The sequence below is a fragment of the Juglans regia genome, chromosome 6, assembly GCF_001411555.2.
Source record: "Juglans regia cultivar Chandler chromosome 6, Walnut 2.0, whole genome shotgun sequence".
NCBI classification, from domain to species: domain Eukaryota; kingdom Viridiplantae; phylum Streptophyta; class Magnoliopsida; order Fagales; family Juglandaceae; genus Juglans; species Juglans regia.
Genome location: NC_049906.1, coordinates 13182741 through 13193192, shown reverse-complemented (window position 1 = coordinate 13193192; position 10452 = coordinate 13182741). Strand labels below are relative to the sequence as shown.

Here is a 10452-nt window from a genome sequence, read left to right as displayed (position 1 = left end):
GGACGGTGCTACTCCACAGAGGGATTCCACCGAAATATCCACCGAATAGGCGAAAAGTTTTTTGTTTTTTTTTTTTTTAATATTTTTTAAAATTTATTAAATATTTTTTTAAAAAATAAAATAAAAAACACATTCGGTGGACCAATCGGTAACCACATTCTGTGGAAGATGTTCTTAGGCTTCGTTTGTTTGATTAACTCCTCTCAATTCATTTCAATTCATCATTATAATTTTTTTAAATTTTAATATAAAATATAATAAATAATTCAATTTTTTTAAATTTCAAAATAATAATAATATTAAAAAATAATATTCTAACAATATTTTATCATCTCAACTCAACTCAACTCAACTTACTTCAACATCCAAACACAACCTTAGTTATCACTTGAGAAGGAAATTCTATTCAATGTATTCATCTTAATTTTTAATTAAAATTTTTTCAGAAATACTTTTGGTCTGAATTCGGAATCCATATAGTGTTTCAAATGAGTTTTTTTTTTTTTACTTAATAATTAAAAAAATATTTTTTTATAATGTTATAAATTTTTTATTTTTTTAAAAATATTTATGATGATTAAAAAAATATTCGGTAAACTCATTTAGATTATTTTTTCGGTGCCTGTAATTGGACTCAAATTTTTTTCATCATCTTTGATATAAAATAATTAAAAATTTAATCATTATATATATATATATATAACACACAAAAAGTAGGAATTATTGAATTAATTGCATTTAAAAAAAAACCTGTTGGTGTTTGGCAGTAACTCAAAGTGGCAAAACACGTGCACTGACAAAGTGGACACTGTGACAGAAAAGTCGAACCCCGCTTTTTGTCTCTTATATTTATAATGTTCTTTCCACACACGTGAGTCAGACATGTCAGTGGATGGAGGGGCTGTCACTGTAGAAATATATATAACAGTCGGGTGGCTTTAGCATCGTCTGCGAATCGTACGGAACGTTACAGAAAAGAAAAAGAAAAAAAACAAACTACGAAAATAAATAAGTAAAGAAATAAGAAATTGCTTCTCCCACATAAGTGGTCACCGATGGTGGCCACCGAATGTATTTTTTTATTTTTATTTTTTTTAATTATTTTAAGATGAATATAGATTTTTTATTTTTTTAAAAAATATTTGAAAAATAAAAAAGAAAAACAATTTTTTACTATTCGGTGGTGATTCCGATGGACTCCATCTCTGAGTAGCACCGTCCTTTATCAAAATATAATTGTAAATTTGGAATAGATTCATGTGCAATTGGAATAATATTCACATGAGTTATTTAGAAATAGAATTATCAACGTGGCCGAATTACAAATTATCACACGTTGGAGATCATTTTTATTTGTTTTCGCACATAAAATAAGATTAGTTCAAATAAAATTTTAAAATTAAATAAAATATTATCAGAATATATTTTTTTAATATTATTTTTATTTTAAGATTTAAAAATTTTTAATTATTTATTTTATTTTTTATAAAAATTTAATAAAATTATAATAATTAAATTAAATAAAATGAGATAATAATATTTATAAAAACAAACGAGACGAAAAAGGAAAATATATATTGTATTGCTAAAGAAATGGCATGTTCAAGAATCATTACATGTATTCTCTAAAAAAAAATGAAAAAGAATCATTACATGTCAAGAAAAATTTGAGGTTTGCAGCATTTAGTTCTTTAAAGTAATGTAAAATGAAGAGAGAGAGAGAGAGAGAGAGAGAGTCTTTCTTGCAAAGGAAAAAAAATATCATAAAGACTCTTCTCCACTCACAAAAGTATGTACAGGATGATGACTTTTTCTCCAAAGTGATTATGCGAGTAATTATTGAGTATTATTAGGTATTTTTCCAAGAGTGCCCGATTTGCAAGAATCCAAATACACCTTACGCACCTTAAATATATACACTCATTTAATCATTAAATAAAAATAATAATCGAGACCCATTGTCGGTGATTTTAATATTTTTCAAATAATATATGTATATAATCATGCGATATTTTTAATAATTTGTATGAATTTTAAATAAACAAATCTCACACAATTATTTTACAAAAAAATGACAATCTTGCATACTCTTTTCCATTTAGTATCTCCCTTCACTTATTTGGATATTATTAGATCACAATTTTCATAATTGGTTATCTTGCGGACGATTTTTTAAAATATTTTTTAAAAAATAATAAGATTTATTATAAAAAAATATTTTTCTATAAAAATTTTACAATTACACGAATTGCATCGTGCATACTTTAAAACTGTATAAATCATTTTCCTGTAATAATATACAGTGTCGAATGCGAATGATATGTGGCATCCAATGAATCTATGAGTTGGATTACACAAATCAGTATTATTTTTTGTGTGGTGTACAATTTCTGTAATGGATTTTCTGTTGGCGTCACACACTCTCTCTCACCTCTTATATATTTTGTTTAATTCTAATACAAATTTGCCAATTAAAAAAAAAAAAAAAAAGCTGCAAACTACTCTGCAACTATCTTTTTATTAAATTTGACTCTTTTTAATCTATCTTTTATAGGGAAATTCATATATTTATAATATTTCAGATTAAGAATTGAGGTTTTATTGATATGATAAAAATTCTCTTTTTATATAATGATTTTACCACTTTTGGAAATTTGATTAGTAATATTTACAGTGTAGAGAACAGACGGCAAATTTATAGGAAAATGATGCATCCGATCAAAGCTATCGATTTTTTTTTCTATTTATTTAATTATTAAGAAAGTATTTTTAAATGAGTTTTTAAATTTTCTTTCTTTCTTTCTTTTTCAAAAAAAATTGTTCAAAGTGTTTTAAAAAATGTTTGGAAAAAAATACAAAAAAAAATATACATTTTGCACTTGCCAAATTTATATAGACTGAGTGAAAGGAAACCAACAGAATTGATGATAGGATTTTAACTCTTTCGTTTGTTTTGAGAATAGTGTGGTCCTCTCCTTCTTAAGGGTGGGGTGCTTATGCTTCGTCTTTGACAAAGCTGGTTGCCTCTTAGACCTTGAGTATGATGAGGTTTAGTGAAATGACGGAAGACATTACTCGTCGTTGGGAATCTTTGAAGTTGATGGAAGAAGAGCAAGAGGAGATTGCACTTTCGAAGGATGCAATGTTGTCCACAAATATCAGAGGCAAACATTGCCTTCTTGCTATGATTTTTAATGATAGAGCAGCAAATAAAGAAGCCTTTAAGTCGACTATGGCCAAAGTTTGGAACATTGAGGGTTGGATCACGTTCAAGGAATTTGGTCGGAACATAGTTCTTTTGGAATGTCAACTATACTCAGACAAGAAAAAGGTTATGCAAGGGAGGCCATGCTCTTTTGATCGTTACCTGATTTGCATGAACAAGTTTGAAGGAGTTTTATCTCCTACTGAAGCGCAATTCAAGGTAGAGACATTTTGGATTCAAATTCACAATCTCCTTTTTGCACGTATGACCATGGAGATGGGTGTCAAAATTGGTTCCGCACTGGAAAAGGTTCTTGATGTGGAGGTTGACAATGAAAGGTATGGTTGGGAAAACTTTTTAAGAACAAGAGTATAAATTAATGTCACTAAGCCTTTGCCTCGAGGTCATATCCTGAAGACTGGAGGCAAACAATGTTGGCTCACTTTCAAGTATGAAAGACTTCCAAACTTTTGTTTAAAATGTGGTTTATTAAAGCATGGAAAGTATTCATAGTCGAATCGAGGTACTCAGCCTCAATAGCAGTATGGCCAGTGGTTACGTGCAACTTCTTCTTTCCCTCATGTTTTGGCTCTGAAAAAATATGGTGGTTCCTTGGAGTAGGCCAATCATGGCTCCCCCCGTTGATGGAATTCTGAGGAGGGTGGCAGCAGTCCCAATTTTGGAAAGTCTTCATCACCAGCGAAAAAGGAGGCACTTATTATGGGGCAAGCGGCAAGTATCAAGGGTGACGGCACTAATCAACCTCATCATAATGGAGAGAATAATAAGGAAAGGGAGGAGGATTCAGTTGACTGCAATCTTACTATTAATGAGGACCCTGAGGGGTGTATTTTCACTATCAATGCTTCCCAAAATCAAGGAAGACTTGCTATGGAAACTAAGGAAATCCCTATTGATTCTGTTTCTAATACCAACTTGGTAAGTCCTCAATCCTTTGGTATTCCCCTTAACGTGGATGATAATTTTGTGGAAACTGATAATATCCCACTAAATGAACTCCTAAATTCAAAGAAGACTGCATCTGCTCACACTCATGTCATGCATAATGAGTTGCCTAATTCTACTACTATTAAGAATTTGAATGGTAATACATGGAAAAGGATAGCAAGAGGGCAGTAGATTTAGAGACCCTCATATAGCGACACACATTAAGAGACCTGTTAATGATGTGGAGAATCCAAGTACCAATAATGCCACCAAGAAATTAAAAAACAAGTTCAAACTTGGAAGGAGCCAAACTCAGGCCATATTAGTGGAGGTTGCTGAATAGCCCCACCAATAGTTATGAATTGATAGAGTTGGAACTGTCGAGGGCTTGGGAACCCTCGAACAGTTTAGGAGCTTCACCTTTTGGTAAAAACAAAGTCTCCCAACTTGGTTTTTCTTGTAGAGACCAAGTGTGGTTGTGATAGAATGGAGAAAATAAGAGTAAAATTGGGTTTTTATTTCTGTTTTAGTGTGGATAGTAGAGGAATAAGTGGGGGGTTGGCTTTAATGTGTAGATCTGCAGTCAATGTTGAAGTGGTGACATACACAACTTGGCATGTTTTTGTCATGCTTAAGCTTTCATCAGATGGGCCCTAATGGCAGATTACTGGTTTTTATGGTCATCCCATGACAACTAAGAGATCTGAGAGCTGGAACCTCCTTAAAGCCCTCAAGCCTGCTGTGAATATCCTTTGACTTTGTTTTGGTGATTTCAGTGAAATTACTCACCAAAGGGAGAAGTTTGGGGCTTTCAATAGGCCTTATAGGAAGATGGAACTTTTTAGAGATACACTGGCCCATTGTAACCTTAGTGACCTTTGATATAGTGGAGATAAAGTTGCATGGGCCAACAACAGAGATGGGAGTAGGGGTGATTAACGGTCCGGTCGGACCGAACGGACCGACCGGACCGACCGTTTCGGTCCGGACCGGACCGGACCGAGACTTAGACCGGTCCGGTCCGGTCCATATTTTAGAGGACCGAAATCATTCGGTCCGGTCCACGGTCCACAGTTTTTTCGGACCGGACCGGACCGGACCGGACCGAATGAAAAATTAAAAAAAAAAAATATTTTTTATATATATTTTATATATAATAATTGTACAATTAACAATATAAATTTTTAAATATATTATTAATACTTGTTAATATTCTATAAATTAACAATATTTTATATATATCTTCATTTAACCTATCACTATTAACAATATAAAATTTTAAATATACTATTAACACTTGTTAATATTCTATGAATTAATAAATATATAATATCAATTAGTTAATTATATAGTAATTATATAAATTAATAATATAATTTTCATCTAATTTATTATCATTGACCATATAAAATATTTTTTTATTGAGTTTGTTACATAATCCACATTAATAAGTCACTTAGTTTAATTTAGTATTTTAAATAAATTTTTTTTATTAATTATTAAAAAAAAAAAAAAAAGAGGGCGGACCGACTGGACCGGACCGGACCGGACCGGACCGATAGCTATCGGTCCGGTCCGGTCCCTTTGGGTGTTCGGTCCGGTCCGGTCCGGAAAAATAATGGACCGAAAATTTTCGGTCCATCGCCGGACCGGACCGGACCGGACCGGACCGGCCCGTTTGCAGCCCTAGATGGGAGATATTTCCCAAATGAAAGACTCAATAGGACTTTTGGAAATATGGCATGGCTTAATATGTTTGATGATCATTCAGTGTTGAATTTATCTGCCAATGAATCAGACCATAGGCCTATTTTCATTTAGATAAAGGACCAGGAACCAATACAGAAGAAAGAAAAGGTCTTTAAGTATGAATCAAACTAGAGCAAGTAGAAGGGGTGTGAGGGCTTAACGAAAAATGCATGGGAAACACACAAGAGGTAAGCTTGATTCCTTTTAGAGGACTTTACAAGGCTTACACAATTGCCAAGAGGATCTGAAACTTTAGAGTAGAAACAGACTTAAGAATCAGGGGAAGCTTTTAAAGCAAAATGCACATAGTATATTTTTAAAAAATAAATAATATCTCCATTAAAAGTATAGGAAGAAATAATATTTTCATTGATTATAACATTCTATGAATAAATAATAACAAATTAAATAGTAACAGATGTATAACATTCGTTTAAGTTATCCAGACATTTATAATTAACCAATGAATTTCATAGACATGATTAAATATGTGGCTCACTAAGGGTATATAAGAGCATTGGCATTGGATTAATCAAATACATTTTCATCTTCAAATTTAGCAAACATCTTTCATATTTACTCCACATTGAATTAGATAAATTGTTTTCATCCAAACTATAAGCTACAATAAATCCATTCTTCTTTTCAAATATGAAAAGAATTATAGCAAGTCTAAAAATATTTTTTAAAATTATTATATTATAGATTGTTAGATTGTGAAAATAAAAATGAATATGATTTGTTGGAAGTTATTAAAGATTATGAAAATAAAATAAAAATTAATAAAAAAATATAAATAATAAAAAATAATAAAATTTTATTATTATAAAGAGTATGATAACTAATCCAATGTAGAATTCAAGTTTTGAATGATTAACTAAAGGTGAAAAAATTACATATTAGTCAAAATTTAAATAATAGAATAACTAATCCAATACTAATGTTCTAAGATAAGATTCATATATCTATTTCATAATTGAATCGGTTTTGGGTTGCTAAAAAATAGTGTTATAGTACCATATCATAATTTCTTCCAACTTCATGGTAAATCCCCCCAGAAGAGGAGAGAGATAGAGACCCAGGTGGGCTCGAACCACCAACCTCCCAAACCGAAGAGGTTTGAGCGCTCTTACCATTTTGAGCTTATGGATCTATTTGACTTTTACTTAATAACGCAACCAACCCAAAATGGACGCTGCTACTCGCACCCTTCTTTTTCTACAACTTTTTCTTTCAAACATACATTTTAAAAAATAAACCAACTCATAATAAGTATTAATTGTATGACAACTCATTTTCCGAATACGTAAAAATTTGTTTTAAAAATTCATTTCATCTAATCTAATCTAATCTAATCTAATCTAATCTAATCATTACAACTTTCAAACTTTCAATATAATATAAAATAAACAATTCAACTTTTTTAAATTTTAAAATAAAAAATAATATTAAACACTATATTCTAATTATATTTTATTTTTTAACTTTAATCTAAACTCATAACATCTCATTTTCAAAAACAAATAAGCCCTAAATCTTAAACAGAGTCGTTATCTCACCTTCACGTAAAGCTGACTCGAATTTAATTAAAAATACAAGACTTCTTTATCCAATTTTCGAAAATTAATTCTATAAAAATAAGACGTATTAACGTATGGAATTGTGATCATCTTAGAAGGGGCGTAATTACTTGATATTTGTGATGATCTTATTGGAAGCCATCGTGAGAAATGATGCACCACTTTTACGTACTTAATATTATAAAAATGTTTTCTAGAGGTCTAAATATTTTCCTTTTATTGCAAATATTTTCTAGAGGTCTTTAACAAACATTCTATCAAAATATATAAATATATCTGAATATAAATATGGATTAAAATAAATGCGTATATATTCATCAAATACGTACAGAAAACACGAGGTAAAAGACAACAGCAGAAACAACTGTTGAACAAAAGCCTCAAGGCCCATAACTTTTACAATCTTTACCGTTATGTTAAGCAGGACAAATTTGGTTCCAAACTCAACTCAACTTACTATTACAATTTTTTTAAATTTTAACATAAAATATAATAAACAATTCAAATTTTACTATTAAAACATAATATTCTAATAATATTTTTTTTACTGAACTCAACTCATAGCCTAAACCAAATCACCAAGTCATTCATGAGACATAACAGATAAATATAACAGATATGCACCTGAATGTATGAAAAACTCGAGTCAATTTGATGATCAGTAAAAACACAAGTCTTTTATCAGCCGAAATGGTATTCTCAGATCAATATGAGCCAGCTCTACAACAAAACAAGACCAGTACCACCTGAGGAAACCAGAACTACGTTAGTTACTTCTTTTCGCAAGTAGAGACCAAACTTAAGAGTTCAATCCCAGCCTATTCAACCGACAAATCAACAGGCACCGGTGTTCTTAAAATACATTATAAATCTAGTGGCAAAACATAATTATAATTATAAATCACTTCCCGACGAACTTCAATCATCATATGAGTCTTATATTACCTCAGAGTATATACCCAGCAAAATAGTCCCACGTCCTGGCTTGGACAGCACAACTCCTTCCGCTTCACGTGAGTTGCAGTCATAAACTTCACAAAGTCGGCACGAATTCTTCTGCATTCCACATGAACGAACAGCAGTGACTCTGGTGCCACGAAGCAGAACACGATTTCATGCCCTTGAGAGCGCATTACTCTATAGATGGAGCCTAATTATCAACATCCACTACTAATTACAGAATGAAATTTCACGATTCACAACACCCATACCCCACAATTTACAAACAGATCCACCTTAAAGTGACTTCCAACAATGAATCCACTTCAAAATAAATACCCTCAAGGCAAATAAACCGCATAAAACTCACTACTAACATTTCAAATTGAGACTTGCATTATTCATGGCGAAAATTTGGATACCCAGTTTTGTAGACATATAGAACTCGTAGCTATATTGTAGATTGAACTGCATGTATTTGATTCGATTTTAATAAAAATATGCACTGAAAGGAAGTTTAATAGCTCTCAATCGAATGCAGCAACTAAAAATTGTTAAGACCCTGTGCCAATTTAGACGTATTTGCTGGTTATCATTATATTCTTTCACTTAATGTAATACACCTGGAAAAGTAAAATTTTGGGAAAACAAAATGCACCATTTTACGCTTACAGTTTGAATTGATAGATTCTCCAAATCCTAATGATTATCATGCGTACTTTCATCATGTATCACTTAGGTAGAGGCATGTAGAAGACTAAGAAATAGATTGAACCAATCGAGATTAAATAGAAGATAGTACCTTTGGTATTAACTCGATATAACAGATTATAGTACCTTGGGATGGAAATCTGGAACAGCAATCTGATCAGTGCAAACCCAAATAGGGCAGCCTCGTCTTTATAGCGTGTTTGCGTCAATGATGAGCCACAGCCAATGAAGCATTTAGCGAACCAACAACGCTAAGTCGTGCAGAAGGGGGTGTGTGTGTGTGTGTGTGAGAGAGAGAGGGAGGGAGAAAGAGAGGCAGAGGCAGAGACACAGATACGCACACAGAGAGCGAGAGAGCACGCCCATGGAGGGAGACCGGCCCAAAATGAGGAAAAAAACCCAAGGACCGTCTCCCCCCAAAAACAAAAAAGAGATTTTATTGAGTGTATTTGACCTGCCAAGCAAGCGCACCTGTCATGGCAAAGGTCGATACATGGCCACAATACCTTACAAGATAATACCTGATGCTCATAAATCTCACACCATCCTTGCCTCTTAATAGATCGTATTGCTAAAATAACAGAATAACATAATAATCAGGCAAGGAATATAAATATGACACGTAGTATCAAACCCCACTATAATCATCACAAAGTCAACGGACCCAAGTGGCTTCTTCTTCGGGCGGGCAGTATCACCATCGTTTAGATCAACAGAATCCCGGTCCACCCACACGATCCGTCCCAGCCGATTATTAGTCGTTGAAGATTCTGAAATCCGATCAAGATCGAATATAAGAGACCAAGAAACTCAAGAATATGACCACGACAGAAAAGAAAAAAATACGAACAAAGTCATTCAGTTTGGTACCTCTTCCACTGCTCCAAACGAAAATAGATCATCGAAGATATAGACGCATGAGATCCAGTTTAGTTCTCGATTTGCTGAGAGTAAAATACAACAGAAACCCGTCTCTATTCAGACTTCAAAGAATCCAAAATAACCAACACAGATAACAGAAACGAAGATCTTTCTACAAAAGATATCTCCATACCCGTCGCGGTCATCCAAACTCCATCGATCTAAAGCGAGAACGAATCAAAGTCTGATAGAAGAGCACAGTGATCAAAACCGGAAAATAGCACGAAACGGCAAAAAATTACCATTGAAACAAAGGTACAGAAACGATCTAATCGAATCTCGAGCCGGGAATGAAAGAAAAGCAAAGATGAAGAGCAGATCTGGGAGAAAGGAGATAGGTATCATGCAGCGGAAAAACAGCTGCGGCAGATGAAACGAAAGACAAAGAAGGAAGAGAAA

The 10452-nt window shown here is 32.6% G+C and overlaps 1 long non-coding RNA gene across 3 annotated transcripts; it reads right to left on the bottom strand.

Moving 5' to 3' along the window:
* Positions 1–8009: 8009 nt before the first annotated feature.
* On the bottom strand, positions 8010–10452 carry LOC108995549. 3 transcript variants are annotated; one of them, XR_001996878.2, is made up of 5 exons: positions 10187–10452; positions 10003–10076; positions 9797–9902; positions 8428–9703; positions 8010–8228 (listed from the first exon to the last, which is right to left on the bottom strand). It is a non-coding gene; the product is annotated as an uncharacterized LOC108995549 (long non-coding RNA). The 3 variants fall into 3 exon arrangements; XR_001996879.2 differs by having other exon boundaries at positions 8428–8632; positions 9259–9902; positions 10187–10451; XR_001996877.2 differs by having other exon boundaries at positions 8428–9902.